The sequence below is a fragment of the Musca domestica genome, unplaced genomic scaffold (genome assembly GCF_030504385.1).
Source record: "Musca domestica strain aabys unplaced genomic scaffold, Musca_domestica.polishedcontigs.V.1.1 19, whole genome shotgun sequence".
Taxonomy (NCBI): Eukaryota; Metazoa; Arthropoda; class Insecta; order Diptera; family Muscidae; genus Musca; species Musca domestica.
The window spans coordinates 10,457,657-10,476,900 of record NW_026712245.1 but is presented as its reverse complement, the minus strand read 5'-3'; the positions used below and the strand labels follow the sequence as shown (position 1 = coordinate 10,476,900).

General features: G+C 34.1%; 1 protein-coding gene across 1 annotated transcript in view; it reads left to right on the top strand.

The window, feature by feature from the left end:
- The first annotated feature begins 387 nt into the window (after positions 1 to 387).
- LOC105262523 (sal-like protein 1) overlaps positions 388 to 19,244 on the top strand; it is a 73,004-nt gene continuing 54,147 nt past the window's right edge. Inside the window, exon 1 of the mRNA XM_059121282.1 lies at positions 388 to 1,831. The gene's annotated coding sequence lies outside the window, so the exon portion shown is untranslated. The remainder of the gene's footprint in view (positions 1,832 to 19,244) is intronic.

Here is a 19,244-nt window from a genome sequence, read left to right as displayed (position 1 = left end):
GCTGCGGCTAACTTCTGACTTGAGATGAATAGAAGAAGGTTTATTTTTCGTCGTTTGTAAGCCATGATTGCGAGCGCGGCTGGTCTTTGACGTTGGCTGCTCTGCCATGACTGTGTAGGTAGGTAGGTCGGCTGCTTGGTCGATCGCTTTGTGTGTGCTGCAGCGCGCTCTATGTAGCTCCTCAACTGATATTCACTTCATAGTTGATCTCGTTCGGCATTGTCGTCGTTGTTGTTGTTGATTTTGTTGGGATGTGTGCTGAGTCTGTTTTAGTTTTTTGTTGTGTTTTTGTTCCAGTGAGTTTTGTATTTTGTTTGGGGTAAAGCTGAAGCGTTAAGATTGTTATGAATTCAGTACTTCATCACGTACCTGTAGAGAATGGTCGTCATTACGGGTTATAATCCAGTTGTTACACATTTTGTTGAACTTAGAAACCGAAAACTGTGGAAAACCTCTGCGCTTTGTTGCATTTGCATTGGAGTGATGAGTGTGGTCGAGTGCGCATCGAGTGAATGAATGAGCGTCGTGCAGGCAAATTTGCAATTGGTCAAAATAAAATCAAAACAAAAAACTGAAACAAATGTCAAAACCGATTCTAGGGGAAAAAAGTATTGAAAATTAAAAAACAAAAAATAATTAAAGCTTAAAGAGCGCCTTTCTTCCACCCTCTTTCCGGCTGCTGTAACAACAAACGAGAGTGAGCGTAAATACGTTCGTGTGTGACGGACGGACGAACGAACGGGTGGTGCAAATGATGATCGTGACAAAAATAAAGCGAGCACATTTAGTCAGTCTATCATTTCGCGTTTCATAAAGAGGATATTTAAAACGGATAAAGGCAAGAAGATTTCAATACGAAAAGAAGAAATAAAAAATATTCGAACAAAAGAAAAGGAAATTGAATTTTTAGTGGAGGACAATTAATTAAAATTTGCAATAATTAAAAAATTCTTGAAAATAAAATAATCCTCTTTTGTGGTGCTCTCAAACTCTAACCAACAAGTGTAAAAAAAGGAAATCGACCACAACAAAATAGTTCCCATGCATCTGAACCGGACCAACGGATATGCATAATAAACGCAAGAAACCCAATAAAGATTGCCGCCCATAAATAACGGTTACCCAAGTGTGCGTGTGTCCGAGTGTAACTTCCAACTTCCGGAAAAATATGTTTGTGACTCGATTTGCAGCTACATTATCTGCACTTAACAAACACATCTCAAGGATGCCCCTCTTAAGCTAATGAAAACTCCCCGCAACCCCCAACAGCCCATCAGCCCCATAAAAGAAACACCTGTAGTGCAATTTTTTTCATATTTTCCTGTTGAAGATTGTCCCCCTCCAGACATCCTATTCAAATAACTGCTCTTCAGCTCTTGTGAATCCGCGAGTGTTTTACGTTTTTCATTTTTTTGTTTTGCAAAAGCGGATATCCGTTAAATCATTCTCTCTATTCCTACAACACTGCTAAACACAAGAAAATATTAAAAAAAAAAATAAAAACAAACCAACCAACCAAGAAGGAAAGCACGAAAGAAAAAAAAGTTCACAACGAAACCCCAGTGAAATAGTGGTGCTATTATCATTACCGATAGTTATTGAATAATCAGGCTGAGGCTCCCAGCTCTCTTAAATAATTTATGCGGATATTTATAATTTGCATGTTGTGGAAAATTGATCGTCGTCAAGAGACATCATCATCAACATCATCTTTGCTGTCGTCTAGCTCAACAATAACAACAACCATCATTTTTCCGTTTACGTTCCTGTCATCCTCCACAATTCTGCTTTCTGCTGATGTTCCTGTTCTGCCCGGCTTCCATGAAAGAATGTAAGTTTTCCACACCTCTTCATCTCTTTATCGATTCCCCCGACGTCGTTCCATCACCCTCCTCATCGCATTGTATTCACAATTTGTTATTCCTCACTATAACGGTACATTTCGATTAGAAGAATTTAATTTTTTTATGCAAATTTTCCGTTTCAATATAACAATAACAGCAACAACAAACCGCAAGGGCGGATATAAAAACCGTGTTGGCTGGCTTTATGGAAATTATATCGGAATTTTGTTTTCGTTTATTTTTCCAACGAATCAGAGGGCATTTCGTTCTTCTTTTGTCTCTATGCGAGCATAGGTGTGAGTGTGTGCATGCATGCATGTGTATGTGTGTGTGTTTGGTGTTATGAATCTCCATGGATATGTGTGTGTGAGTGTTTATGAGTAGAATTTGAAATATTTATGGTGACATGGAATTGATGTCATATGTAAAATTGTTATGATTTGTCCATGAATATGTGTGTGTGCGTGCGTGTGTTGTCTGTTTGACAGAGGATGTTATAAATCTTTTTCATGGCACAGCTATGTGGAGCATGGAGGCAGTTCTTGGCAATTATTAAGAAGATATTTAAGGTTAGGTTAAGTCCTTAATCAATGAAGAGAACTTTGCTGCATAATTTGTTCGTAAAGTAAAATTCTAAGGGGAGTGAAGATTGTAACAAGGAAAGTCCCCACTCTCCTCAAATCAATAAAAAAATAGATAGAGATGCATTCTTTTATTAACAGAACTGTGACGTTTTCATAAGCTTAGGAGAAAACATATAAGTATATATTATTCTGATCACTCCAAAAAATAATATAAATAGACAATTTGGCTATGACAACTTTCCTTAATTCCTTGATGATATTTGAAGATACCGACCGAAATATTTAAAAAAAATTGAAAGGTCAAAAAAAGTATTTTTATTTGTTTATTTATTTATTATTATTATTATTATTATTATTATTATATTATTATTATTATTATTATTATTATTATTATTATATTATTATTATTATTATTATTATTATTATTCTTATTATTATTATTATTATTATTATTATTATTATTATTATTATTATTATTCTTATTATTATTATTATTATTATTATTATTATTATTATTATTATTATTATTATTATTATTATTATTATTATTATTATTATTATTATTATTATTATTATTATTATTATTATTATTATTATATTATTATTATTATTATTATTATTATTATTATTATTATTATTATTATTATTATTATATTATTATTATTATTATTATTATTATTATTATTATTATTATTATTATTATTATTATTATTATTATTATTATTATTATTATTATTATTATTATTATTATTATTATTATTATTATTATTATTATTATTATTATTATTATTATTATTATTATTATTATTATTATTATTATTAGTATTATTATTATTATTATTATTATTATTATTATTATTATTATTATTATTATTATATTATTATTATTATTATTATTATTATTATTATTATTATTATTGTTATTATTATTATTATTATTATTATTATTATTATTATTATTATTATTATTATTATTATTATTATTATTATTATTATTATTATTATTATTATTATTATATTATTATTATTATTATTATTATTATTATTATTATTATTATTATTATTATTATTATTATTATTATTATTATTATTTTTGGAAAACCTGTATCCTAACTACAACACTATGTGTTAGGGGTATTATAAATTTAATTGGGTTTGATGTAACACCTCGAAATATTGATTTTCCACATAGGAAAGTATATAAGGATCTTCCTATCTCGCCAAGACGAGTCGATCTAGCTATGTATGTCCGTCCGTCTGTCCGGCTGTCCATGTTAATTTGTAATCAAGCTACAGATCGCAATTATGAACCGATCCTCACAAAATTAAAAATGGAGGTAGGGTTAGGTTCAGAATATTGTTTTTGGAGATGATCGCATTTTTAGGGGTTGAAATGCGCCAAATTGGAAAGAAAATTTTCCTGATTTTGCAGTCGCTCTATAGGCCACAATTCAAAACTAATCGACACGGAATTTCGCATCAGAAGAGAGTTTAGGACAGGGAAGAAATCTAGCATTTTTGATGAGCATTGGATTATATTTAGCTGTAAAATCGACCACAACTTTCGTATGAAATTGTTTTGAATACTTAACAACACTACGGAATTCGTATATATTGGCCAAATTCTCCGGTTCAAAAACCTAAGGGTAACTTCTGGGCAGAGCCCTTTGACATTATTTCAAAAACGAAAACTTCCAAAATGGATTTGGATATAAGTGGACTTCGAACATATTGTAGTGTTGGTCAATACCCACATAATAATTTAGTAGTTGAAATGCCGACGGCAACAAGATGTGTGTCCAATGTACATATGTGAGAAGGTTTCTACAAACAAAAACAAGTCGTGTTTGATATATACTCTTAGTGTGGCATCGTTTTATGGGTGGATTAACATAAGGAATCGACCAATATATTTTCAACTCTCTATGTTAAATTTATGATTTTTCATATTATTAGAAATTTTTGGGATAGGTACCTGATCATCCAGAACATCCTTGTTTTTCAAAAACATTGCGATGTGCCATTTTTGACAGCCTTCTGATGCGTAAATTTTTTCATTCAGAGCTCCAAATAATTATTATTTTATGATTATTATTTTAGGATGTGGTTTACGTGATATTAAATTTTCCTGGTCATATATAACCGTGGCTCCGTATTTTGAGTATTTTTATGGCTCGGTTCGGATTTTCAAAAAAAAAAAAAAAAAAATAGTGGGCAATCACATAGTATAAAAAATATTTATATAAATATATTTGATGTAACCTCCATCGATTAGAAAAAATTTTAAAGTTTTAGACATTTTTTGAAGCCTAGTTAAATATAATTTATATCATAAATTTCAGGATTAACACTACTAGCCAAAATCTCCAACGGAATTTAAATAAGTCTTGGCACGTAAAGGCCATATATCCATTTTCAAATCAACTTACCTATAATTTGAGCGTTATAAGTTAACGTGGACCCATCTATTCCTTTTTAATATGCAAATTCCCTCTTGTATCGTGCGAGCTCTTTCGTGATTTCAACAGACGGACACTCGGTAGGATATGGCTAAATCATGATTTTCTTATTATCCAAATAGTCGGTTTTAATTTCGTTTTTGTTGTTTCTTAAAAAAACACGTTTAAATATAAGTAGAGAATAATATGTATACTTTATGGAATGCATGATATATATTTAGGAATGCCGAATTGAGACTGCTCTCCATTCTATGTTGAAGGGTACAATATAGTTCATTTTATACCCTCCACTATAGTATGGAGGGAATATTAAGTTTGTCATTCCGTTTGTAACACCTCGAAATACACATTTTCGATCCCACAAAGTATATATCAGCATAAAATTGCCATGTCGATTTAGAGATTTCCATCCATCTATGAAATTTCCATCCATCTATGAAGTTCCCAATGGGTACTGCAGTCTACACCAGAAAATTGTCTATGCAAGTCGAGGTCTTCGTATAGGTTCCATATATCAGTACATCTCTATATTCGGTATTTTGACGATTTAAAGTACAATTGTTTTAAATTGCGTATTTAAAGTTCGTAATGGATGATACATCGTGTGACAGAAAATTGTCTATGTAGGTGCAGGTCTTCGTATAGCTATATATTCGGTATTTTGACAATTTTAGCTACATTTTTCAACGGTATGGTCTAAAAATGCATACTAGAAGTTCTTCCTTTACCACCTAGAAGAAAAATGTTTATATTGGTCCACGATAACGTATAACCCACATAGAAGGGCCCCCCGATATTCGATATTTTGACAAATTAATGGACATTTTTTACGGGAGTTGTTTTAAATTTTGTATTTAGAGATCTTAAAGGGGATTACATCCTATGACAAAAAAATGCGAATGCAGGTCACGTCTTCGTATAGTCTTCATATAACGGTACCTCCATATATTCGATATTTAGATGATTTTAGCTACATTATTCCCTAGATTTTTTTTCAAGTTTCGTATTTGAATACGGTATTCGTATTCGTATATGAATGGCTTATGGCAAAAGTTGCCAATGCAGGTCTATGTCTTCGGTCCAAACGGTGGAGCGTATTCAATTCGGGTATTCGGCCTGGCCGTACTTACTGCTTTTTTCTTGCTTCTATTTGTTCATATACGCGGAAAATATGTAGATCGTACGACAAGGGAAAAAAGTATTTTCAATATTCTTAAGGTTTTTTTTTAATTCAATCAAAATTAAAACACTATTTTCAGGCTATTGTGCGTTTTAGAAAAGTAAAATTAGTTTATTCATTTGTTCTAAATCCCATAAATATATTGAACTAAATTTTTATTGCGAATCAGTATTTTTCTATGATTTTTGCTTAAATAAATCGATTTCATGTGCAACTTATTGTCTTCAATTCGCAATTTTTATTTTATTTCTAATAGTTGTTTATTTAACTAATTAGGTAGTAAGACGCATTTTTTACACTCTGCAGGAGGATGTTTGATGCATTATAAATCACTATAGACTAAAAGTATACCATTAAATACCCAAATACTATATTGTATTACCATTCACTCGTCGCTACTCCCCTCCCTGGTGTGATGATTGAAAAGTGAATCTGATGTTATTCAATTTGTTCAACATTTATTTCCTGCTATCGCATCTCAAGATCGCCGAACATTGAAATAATTCAATTAAATACACATGTGCAAGCACTAATTGTCCAAACTAAATGGGATGGTATTTATTTAATGAATTCATATCAGCGGGGCAAGATGGCTGGCAGGTGCGGCGTGGCGTGACGCCGCGATGTGATGAAGATTGCATTGCAAATCAGACCCTTTCCATCCACCAACCTGCCAGCCAAGGCAACTTAATATTGATGTTTATGGCAGTTTAATGTGATTTGTTTTAATTTACTTTGTTTGCCTTAAATTCTTAAATAGAGTGTAAATGAACATGATTTTAAAATACTGAACTACAATTTAGCAAATCAAGATGCAAATAATTATTGCCTTAGTTTTTGTGCATTTTTGAAAGTCTCTTTTTATCCGCATTGCAGTTAACAATTTTATTTCCAAGTTAAATTGTATGAGTTTTTTTTTTACAAATTTATTTTGTGATGGAAACATCGTTTAGTATTTATTTAATATCACTATCATCAACATCAACAGCCGAAGCAACAGTAACAACAACAACAACGACGGCAGAAGCAAATAATAGCAAGCAATTATATCAACTGAAAAATGAAGAGTCTATTAAGTGGCGTTAATTGAAGTTTGGCGAATGTTATTTTAATATGTTTGCATTGGTGTTGTTGTTGTTGCTGATGTCGTTGTTGTTGCTATTTCCATTTTTATTGTGTGTGCAAATTTGAATGTTTATGTTGATTAATATTGTTGTCATTTTTTTTGAAGAAGCAAACTGAGCGTCTGATATTTAACACTTAAATGAGGTAGAAGGGTTATTTTGGGCGTTTGTAATCCGGAGTTTAAAAAAAATACATATGTCAGTTAAAATAGTAATAAATGTTGCTCTACGGTAAGTTGCCTATCAAGAGTAGTTCACGTCGATTCCCGGAGATAAGGACCTTACTCAAAAAAAAAAAAAAACGCAGACGAGTTAGTCTGTAGAATTGGAGCACCAGAAGGTGTTTAACATCATTAATTTTAGACCAGCACAAATTAGACGTGATTTGATTGGAATATGCAGTACATCATGGATTACCTAATCAAAATATAGATTTAGACGCATAGAGTATATAACATGTCCAGACTTATCACGTGCTTATTCGCTTCTGACATATAGTAAACAAAGATGGGAAGGAGCATATACTGCAACATCCTTTATAATTTAGCAAAACAGAGTCTAGGACATTCTTGAGGGTATATTAACTTTGTTATTCCGTTTTTAACTCCTCGAAATACTCATGATTAGCGTAAAATTCTAAGGCGGTCCGTCTATCTGTCCGTCAGTTGTAATCACGCTATTTTTCAAAAATATTGAGATAGAAGGCTAAAAGCTTGCACACATGTGTATTTTGCCAGAAGGTTAAGTTCGTAAATGGGCAATGTCGGTCCATATTTTGTATAGCCCCAATCTAACGGTATCTTCCTTTTTTCAGTATTTTGACGATATTAGCGACATTATTCACAGGAATTGTTTCAAATCTGGTGTTTATAGTTCGCAAAGGTCGGTCTACGACTTCGTATAGACCACAAATAACCGTATCGCCCTTTTTTCGACATTTTGATGATATTAGCAACATTATTCGCCAGTATTATTTCAAATTTTGTATTTTAAGCTCGTAATGAGTACTACAATCTATGACGAAAAATTACTTATGAAGGCCCACATCTTCATATAGTCCCTATATAACGGTAAACCCCAATATTCGGTATTTATATGATTATAGAGACATTATAGAACGGAACTGTTTCAAATTTGGCATTTAAAGTTCATAATTGGTACTACAGTCTCTGACAAAAAATGCGAAAATGCGTATGCTGGTCTACGTCTTTGTATAGCTGCATTATAACAATATCTCCCTATATTCGGTACTTCGACAATTTTAACGACGACTTCATTTACCCCACTTATAACGGTACCGGTCTTTTTCGGTTTAATGATATTAGCGACATTATTCACCGGAATTGTTTTAAATTTCGTATTTCAGGTTCGGAATCGGTACTACAGTTTATGACAAAAAATTACTTCCACAGCTCTATAACGGTTTCCATTTAAACGGTAGTTTTTACTATTTTTTTTACATTTTTCAAGATCCTTCCAAGTGGTGGAGGGTATTAGAAATTCGTCCCGGCCGAACTTAGGTTATTTCTTACTTGTTAATCTTAAGTGCTAAATCCTGGAAAACAATCGAAGATTTCATTGATTACATAAAAGGTACGCATTTAGAATATTATCAAGCCTTCCTTTAATTGTAATATATATTGACCTGAGTTATGATTATTAAAAATTTTGATCCTTTTTGGGGGAGGAACCAAAGAATTGCGCTAATATTGTCCATTTAGTGTCTGTCTTATTTCGACGTGTCAGTTGTGGAGTATACAGGGTGAGATGAAAAAACTGCAACCTATTTCATACTGCTGTCATTTCTAAGCCACTCGTCCGACAGCTGTTAAAATTTTTTCAGTCATAGCTTATTATATTTTTTATAAGCGTACAAAAGCATTTTGGTAAGAATTTTCCAGAAAAAAAGTTATTCGTGATGGAATTCAAGCGTGATAGTATGATTTTTTATATTTGGCTGGAAAATCACAAGTGGCTATCGTTAGAGCTCTCCAGCATTTAAATGTGAATAAATCTTTTGTGTCTCGTAGCTCGACGTCAAGAAAGTGGACCGAAGAAAACGGCAACAATAGCAGAAATTGAAAGCGACTTGATCGAAACCCGTGTCGTAGTGGTCGAAAAATGGCTTGTAAGTTGAACATATCGCAATATTCCATTTGGCAAATATTGAAAAATGAGCTCGGGGTAAAAAAATTGAAATTCCAAAAAAAAGCAAGAACTTACATCGCAACAAAAAGAAAATGTACTAAAAAGACCTATGAGTTGCTTCGCTTGGCCGAAAGTGGTGAACTGCCGAATTTGGTTTTCTCAGATGAAAAAAAATCGTTGTAAGCTCTTTGTAAAAAAACAAAATGACCGTGTTTACTTGCCAAGGAGGTCAGCTGAAAATGTGCACCTTCGATTGGCCATCGGATCTCAAGCGCTGGCCATGCTGATGGTGTAGGCCGCCATAACAGCCGAAGGTCAATCTCCGCTCGTATTAATAAACCGTGGCATCAGAATAAATGGTGAATATTAATTGCGAAATTATTCTGGAGGGTGTGTTGAGGGTGCCGCAGACCTTGGACATTGCAACAGGGCTCAGCACCATCGCACACAGCACGCGCCACCCAAGAATGTTTACAAAATGAGGCCTCTCGCTTTATTTCCAGCGCATAATGGCCACCAAAATTTCCGGATACCAATCCGTTGGACTATTGTGTCTTGAGTATTGTGGAAAGCAGGATTGGCATTAAAAAAATACCCAAGTGACGATCACCTCAAGCAAGCGCTTCGCCGGGAATGGGCCAAAATACCGCAGAGCAACATTCGGGCAGCATGTGACGGTTTCATTGGCCGTTTGAAGGCCATAACTCGTGCCAAGGTGACCAATTTGAACAAATCTAAACTTATTCTAAAATTTGATTCTATTTCCCATTTTTTTTTGCTTTCATTCAATAAAATTTAAAAATTATAGCTTTTGGCTTTGCTACAGATTTTTTTTTATCTCACCCTGTACATAACCAAAGTGGAGTAGGGTCAAACAGTAGGCTCCCTATGAATATTGTTTTTTTTGCAAATCGATGGTAACTTTGCCTGTGCATTTGGCATATTCCTCAATTTATTTGACAAATCATTTAAAAAATGTGCCTTCCCACCCAAGTGATGTTGCTCAGTGTTACTTGTCTTCCACTTATCACATTTGTATAAAAATCTTCTAGTACTTAAAATGAGCTCTCTATGGACCACTTCCTTATCAAATGTATATGTTAGGGTTAAAAAAGGAAACTGCAAAAAAACTGTAGATTTAATTACCTCGTATTCCTCCTGAAAACGTTAGAAACAATGAATGATAGTTTATGAAAGCTTCGCTTTTATGGAAGTTCCGCACACTAAAATTTAGGTGTCCCAGTATAGAATGACAAAATTACTGTCACAAAATCTTGCGTTACAAAATGTACCAAAAAAGTCGTTTGATGGGTAACCACTATCAAGGTTCGTTTTAATGTCAACGGTTGTCTAAATAAAACGGCAACAATGATGATTTGTCATATATATATATATATATATATATATATATATATATATATATATATATATATATATATATATATATATATATATATATATATATATATATATATATATATATATATATATATATATATATATATATATATATATATATATATACATAATTTTTCATATAATATATAATGTTTCCCAGAGATTTAGAGAGAGAGAGAGAAGATGATAATACCTTCCTCGACTAATTCGAATCCCATTATTATTTAAAATTTATTAGAAGGGTATTTAGGGTCTGAAAAAAAATTTTGTATCCTTCTGTCACTTTCCAAATTCAAATACTCTTCTTTCTTATTCATATTCCCCTCCAACAAAAAATTAGGTCAACCATTCATTTAATAAAATTAAAAATTACAATTGCACAATTTCAAAATATTTTCAACGCTTTTGATATGACCTCTAGCTGGAGCTGCATCTATATCGAAAATGCAAGGCGCAACAAAAGATCTTGTGCGGATTCCGTTTGTAGGTTATATAATAAATATAAATAAAATATCAAGTCAATGCAAGCAGAAATATCAAAATCCTCTAAATATTGCATTAAATGCAATATCCCAAGCAACCACAACCCTCCCCACTCCTCCTCAGCTGCTCAACTACTCACTGCACTGAATATATCCATCCAATCAATAATCGATCGTGGACAAATGCAAATGGGCTCTGTCTTACTTTTCATGCTAATCAAATTCTAAATTCACAAAAAAAAGTGAAAAGCACCTTCGTACGTTCGCGTTTTGCGTTCACGTTCCTCGGAGACGAGCAGTTCTCAGGGTGGGCAGTGTGGGTGGTGGTGTGCAGGCAGCGTCACGGTGCACCATGACAATATTCACTGCGTCGGCGTCGCACCGATTTCAAAATGATGTTCTACTTGCATTGCAAATTCATTTCTTTCTTAACCTATTTATGTTTATTTATATTCAATTTGATGCATTTTGTGGGCCAGTGGATCGAATGATCGCCGCGGAAAGTTAGATTTTCTGTTCTCAGAGCGTTTGAAATGTGCGTCATATTTTTTATTGGGGGGAGAGTTGTTGTACGGTTGAGGAGGAGGATAAGGGGTCGATCTGTCATTTGAATGCCCCGGATACAATTCTTGGCGATGGTGGTGGTGGTGTAGTTTTGCATAAATCCAATAACAAATTTTGTTAAGAATTCGATTCTGCATTCAGATTTTGAGTTCTTTTTATTTAACTCTGAGGTGTTAAATTTCGTTTGCATTAACCAGCCGCCACATTTAATGGTTGTTTAAACATTTTAATTCCTAAATGGGAATTTCTGCAAGCGTTCCCTTCTACTATCACTATCATCCATCGCATTCCCTCTCTAATGAAGCTGCAAAAGCAAAGGCGTTTTTGGTGTCCGGTTAAAAGCTTAAACTTTTAACATTCCCCCAGTCGTTTTGCCGTTTCGTCATTTCTCCGTTTTTTTTTTTTTTTTGATGATTCATATCTTTCTTTCGAAATTGTTAAAGGCCAGGTTTTTTTAACGGATTCACAATCGCAAGTGCTACACATTAAATGGTCTACGAGTCTTTCACTCGTCGTCGTCCCCTTCCCTTGGCACAGCAGCGTTTAACCACTTTGTAAGGCAATTAATTTCAAATTTAAAAATAGTAAAACTATGAATGAAATTATTGTGTGTTTTTAAGCATTCGTTGTTGTTGTTGTTGTTGCTAACCGTGTTAGATTTGTTAACAGCGATAAGCACAACAAAATGATCTCGATTTGTTTTAATGTAACCACCTCTTCATTAAATGGCAGGTGCGTATTTTGGAGTTAAGAGGAAATGAGAGAGAAAAAAAAACAGATGAAGGGAAAGCTATCCGCTTTGGATAGGACTGAATCATGCTACAAAGCTTTATTTGAGCTAGTCTTCAATAATCCACAAGACCTAGGCACATGCAGTCTTAGATAAAATATACATAAAATTCCATTTGTAAATTTTGGAACAGAAGAAATTGTTTAAAAATCAGATGACAATTTCAGTTTGATACAGCGGACTGTGCGGTATTTGTCATTCCGTTTGCCAGACCTCCAAGTATTTTTTGGAGACTACATAAAGTACATATATGTATATCATTGATCAGCCTTAACTTCTATGTCCATCTAGAAATTTTCTTCCATCCACCTGTTGAAATCCCGACAGAGCTCACATTATATATGATCTTTGATATTGGTCCGAGGATGTTTAATATTGAATCGGGGCTTAACTCTAGTTTAGTAAAAACTCTTCAATTTTTTCGAAATTTTTTTCAGTGGTAGGTATTTTTACCCTGATCCCGGGAAACTATTTTTTGTTGGGGGACGGACCTGGGACCCCAGATTGACCCGAAAGTCCTGGTTCAAGACCCGACTAGACCCGGACCCAATTACCCGATATATACAATATAGATATCGTTGGAAAGCTTATGAAAACACCTATCCAACAAGTGGTCACATAATGGTTCGGAAGTGGTTACGGTTCGGAAGTTATAGTTTAATTATCGATTTTTTGGACCCGGAAGGACCCCAAAAGGATTAAGGGTAGTATTGAGATACGGAGAAAGTTTTCGAAATTTGTATTCATGTGCACGAAAAGTACTAAATGCTACTAAATTTGGTACAATTTCGATTTGGATGAACCGATAGGGCTGGAATTGTGAAATTTAAAAAGAGGACTACTATTGCATTTTAGGAATTAAGTTAGTTTTGGAAAATCGTACAAATGTGTACTAAATGATGCTAAAATTTGGTTCAATTTAAATTTTGGGAGGACCAATAGAGTTGGAATCCTAAAATTTGGAAATAAGATTGCTATTGGATGTAGATAGTTACGAAAATTTTTACGTATGTGTAATAAGTGGTACTAAATATGGTACAATTTGGATTTAGGTGAACAAATTTAGGTGAAAAATTTGGATTTTGGTATCCTGAAGTTAAGAAATAAAATTACTGTCGGAGTGTAGGATTGGGATATGGGGGAATTTTTAGAAATTCGTACTGATGTGTACTAAATAATACAAAATTTAGGTACAATTTAAATATTGGGTGAACGGGTAGAGTTGGAATCCTGAAAATTGGAAAAAAGATTTCTATAGGACTGCATGATGTCGTTAGTTAGGAAAACTTGAACTAAAGTGTATTAAAAGGTACTAAATTTAGTACAACTTGGATTTGTTTGGACCAATAGAGCTGGTATCCTGAAAATTGGAAAAAAAAAACATTACTGTCGGAGAGTAAAATAAGGATATGTAGGTAGTTTTGGAAAATTATACGTATTGTACTAAAATGGACTAAATTAAGTGAAATTTGTATTTGGGCGAACCAACCGGGTTGGAATTCTAAAATTCGGAATTGGGATTACAATGGGAGTGTAGAATTAGGGTATGTAGGAAGCTTTGGAAATTCGTACTTATGTATACCAAATGGTACTAAAATTTCGTACAAATTGTAAATGGGATGAATCGATGGAAATGAAATTCTGGAATTTTGGAATGAGAGTCACTGATGGAGTACGGGATTGATGCAGGAAAGGGTTATTGAAAATGTTCTAAAATGTTACTAAACTTCTAAATGGTACCATTTGGTATTATGTTACCAAATACTGCTGAAAACTTGAAATTTTGTATGAGAGGTTAGAAAAGTAGTTTAATATATGAAGGTTGCTTTGGAAATGTCTACAAAGTGAGGAAATTATATAAATGGTAATAAATTTGGAACAGTTTAATTTAGGGTGGACGGATGAAGTTTGAATTTTGAAATTTTTGTATTTGTGTCACTGTCTGTCTATCCCTGTGTCTGTGTTTGAGAAAAACGTCCTATGTTTGTACGAAAAGAACAAAATGGTACTAAAATGGGTGTTGAATGAAGGATTGGGGCTGAAATCCTGAAATTTAATATTGAAGCTGAAATTTGATTTGAGATCTCTCTTGGTATCTGGATTTAAGACATGGCAGTGGTTTTAGAAATGTGTACTATAATTGTACGAAATGTACTAAGTGGTACTAAATAGGGTATTGGGTGAAGGGAAATTTGATATATCACCATTGGTGTCTGTGGTTGAGAGAAGGAGCCGGTTTTATATGTACGTACTATAATTGTACTAAATGGTACTAAATTTGGTTATTGACGTACGAAAAGTGCAAAATGTTGCAAAATGTGCCATTGGGATAGACATAGAATTCTGAAATTTGATATCGAGATCACTATTGGTGTCCTTGGGGGAGAGAAGGATGTTGTTTTGGACATGACATCCAAATTCCAGGCATGTCGAAAACAACACCCTCCTCTACCCCAAAGGACATCAATTGTGACCTCTATACCAAATTTCAGAATTTTATCTCCATCCCAACGGCACATTTGCGCCTTAGCTGAAATTCTGAAAATTTATATGGAGGCCAATGTTGGTATAGAGTTTAGCGAGAAGGAGTTGGATCTGGGAATGCGTACTGTGATTGTTCGAAAAGTGTTAAATTTGCGGTTAAGTGAATGGGTAGAGCTTGAACCCTGAAAGTTGATATTAAGATCACCGTTGGTTTCCAGGATTCACATATGGTGAGACCAATTATTATCAAAAAACGTTGAAATAGTTTTGACCAGTAAAATGTTATGTGGAATTATTGTGCAAGGATTTAACCAATATGCTCTTCGGTAACGAAAAATACTAATTTTGGACTATCCTTTTCGATAAAGGAACAATTTCAATATAAATAAAGTGTTATCGAACTGGCGCGGCTGAGAAGTTATTGCGATGCTTGAAGTTTTTTTTGAAAATGTTGTCCAAGGAATTATGAACAACTTGTCCATTTTAATAACTAAAATGAACTTGTGAAACGAATCTAAAATTTTAGAGTGGACTTTTCGCTGACGAAGTAGCCGACACTTGCCAGTATATAATATACAAATTTCCAACTTCCACGAATACCCCTTCTTAAATATTTCTCAAACTAATGTTTGTTCGAACATTTTCTATGCTCCAATTCGTACCATAAACCAAATCTATTTTTAAAAAGGATGACTAACAGTCCGCTGATCTAATTTTTGAAGGCTTATTTCTGCGTCTTAATTTTCTTTTCTTGTTCGTCATCACGATCATCATGATCATCATCAAACATCATTTCGGTGTAATATTGGTTTGTCGAGTTTTATTTCCCACAATTGCACCGACAAATATTTCAGAGTTATGGATTGTGTGGCGGGTCGGTCGGTTGGTTAACTGCATGAAATCATGTGTGTAATAAACTTATCTGCGATTAGTGGTGGTTTAAGACCAAACATCAAAAACCGACAGACAGACAGCAAGACTGAGACAATTACAACAAAACAACAACAGCCGAAGAAGAAGAAGTCGAATTCGAAATCATAGCCATATAAGCAGCCGCAGCCGAGTGGAAGTTGCGGTAGCCGCCAAATACCGCTTCAATGCAATTTCAATTCGTAAACAATAACAACAACAACAACAACGAACTACGTAAACACCATTAAAATGATTTAACTTTTCCGGTTAAAAGAGCAATTATCGTCTTGAGCCGCTAAAACCAAGTCGAACAACAGTAGCAGCCGTAATAACAATAGCAACAACAACAGCACCAACAATTATTTGAACTACAAAATCATACGAAAAATATGTACGAATTTACAACATCATAATGTGGCTGGGCGGCAGAACGACGGGAGGGCGAGCGGTCGGTCGGTCAGTTGCAAGAGTAAAAACATTGAAATTACTTTTCAAAAATTACAACAACAGCAGCAACAACAACTGAAACATTAGTTGTATTAAAAGAAAACGAAAAAAAAAAGAAACTCAAGAAATAATGAAAATTTGTTTTTTGAAATTGAAAGGTTAAGCATTGGCAAATAAAGCGATCGACGTAACCGAACTTGCCCACAAAGTGTAGACGGCGACGGTAATCGTTCGTTTACGCACTTTCAGTTTCATTTTTTGGTTATTTTTTCATTGTTGCGGTTGTTGCTGGCTGTGTTGTTGCTGTTGTTATGAACGACATTTGGAAAATCCGAAAATAAAACCAAATTCCATCGAAATGACCCCATAAAACAAACAGAAGTTTTATTAGTTAATTAAATGCACTTGCCGACCGTCGCATGCCAGAATCATTGGACCATGGCTAGCCGCATTGAATGTGATGTAATAAAAATATTGGAAATTAAAAAAAAAAAACTTAATCCGACAGGTAGCTGGAGAGTGTAATTTTCGACTTCCATGTTTTGACTGTTTTATTGATGGCATATGGAGGATAAGCGGCGCATGTATGACACAGATTCGATAAGATGTTGATAAAATCATTATTGGCTGGAATCAAAATCTACAAATAGTAGTTTCGATCGCATCGTATAGACCTGAAGCTAAAAAAAGGATTTTCTCTGTGAACAATTCTTATTCTAACGGGTCCAGAAATGCTAAATTTTTTAAAAATATTTTCGACTTTTGAACCTTTGTAATATACACACAACTTTCAGGTTTTGACACTTAAAAATCTCAGAACACTTATTAGGAATAATGTTTTTGCGTTGCAAATGTTTAGAAAACCCTTTTTTTGTGCCTGACACATACTACCTTAGTCCATGGTTTGGCATCTAAACCCCCCAAAATACCACCTAGGAAAGAAGGGTCAATATAGTTCTGTGTTTTGATATCAACATTTCGGAATCATGATGCCACATGTAAACTAATTTACATTCTGGCATTTCGAAACAAGAACATCGAAACAAGAACCTCTAAGGATCCATCCAGGCAATGAAGTCTAAACATTGAAAATCCGAAATTTTAGATGGCCTCCGGGAAAAAAACTGTATGCAAAAATGTACAGCTTATATTTTGGCCTTATCAGAAGTTCGCAGAAATATTTGGACATTCCAAAAGGCCTCTTAGCCCTTAAAATTGTTTTAAAAAAGGAGCACATTGGAAAAATTTCCGCCAGAGGCTGCATAATGCATTACGGAATTACAAAATCGTAAAACAAAACCTCCTGCAGAATAATTACAGGCATAAGTCCCCGATTTGGCATTTAGAATCCTCCCAAAGGCCTATATTTTGACATTCTAGAATTAAGGTTCCCTAGAAATATATTTATTTATAGGACCAAGTAGAATAAATTTGTTCCAATAAAGTTCCGCATTTTGGCATTCGGGAATTCCGAAAGAATTCCTGGGAAATATTTACAGGTATAATCCACAGAATATAATTGTTGGTATAGGTCAACGTTTTACCATGCCGAAATCTCAGAAAGCCTCATAGGACAGAAATTCTCCGTTTTGTAATTCCGACAACCCTTAGAATTCGAAATCTCTGATGATCCTTTTGAAAGAAGTCTGGTAAGGTTCACGTATTGACAGCTCAAACACTCAAAAGTAAGCATACATACGCGATTTATTAATCCGGTATATTAGATGTTGTAGAAAAATTATAAGGCATTGGTCTAAGTTTCGACATTCAGAAATAAAAGATCTGCCGAATACTTGATTACATATGGGTCCACGATTAGCCATCTTAAAATCCGAATGAAAACTAATTTTCGGTATTGCTTCGCATTTTGGAATTACGAAAACTTTTTGATCTCTTGGAAACGATTTTTGCCATAGATCAGCTATGGACTACCGGAGAATCATTACCGGCATAGTTCTACGTTTGGCCGAAACCTCCGGAAACATCATATGAAATATATTGCTGGTGTATCTGAGAAACCCTTAAAACCCAATCAACGACAGGGTGAGATGAAAAAACTGCAACCATCTTCAGACTGCTGTCATTTCTAAGCCACACGTCCGACAGCTGTTAAAATTATTCCAGTGACAGCTCATTATATGGTTTACAAGCGTACAAACCATTTTGGTGAGAATTCTCCAGAAAAAAAGTTATTCGTGATGGAATTCAAGAGTGATTTCTTTATATTTGGCTGGAAAACCACAAGTGGCTATCGTTAGAGCACTCCAGGTAGCGATACAGGTAGCGTAGCCCGACGTCAAGGAAGTGGACGGAAGAAAACAGCAACATCAACAGAAATGGTTCGAAAAGTAAAGAAGCGACTTGATCGAAACCCGCGTCACAGTGGCCGAAAAATGGCTCGTGAGTTGAACATATCGCAATCTTCCATTCGAAAAATATTGAAAAATGAGCTCGGGGTAAAGCCAATAAAATTCCAAAAAGTGCAAGAGCTTACACCGCAACAGAAAAAAATAGACTCAAAAGAGCATAAAAGTTACTTCAGTTAGCCGAAGTTGGTGAACTGCCGAATTTAGTTTTCTCCGATGAGAAAAAAATCATTGTCTAGCAGTTTGTAAACAAACAAAATTATCGTGTTTACTTGCCAAAGAGATCAGCTGAAAATGTGTACCTTCGATGGGCCACCAGAACTCAAGCGTCGGTCATGGTGATGGTGTGGGCCGCCATAGTAGCCGATGATCGCTCTCGACCGTCGCATCAGAATAAATGCCGAATATTATCGCAGACATATTCTGAAGGTTGTTTTAAAGCCTTGGACACGCAAACATTTT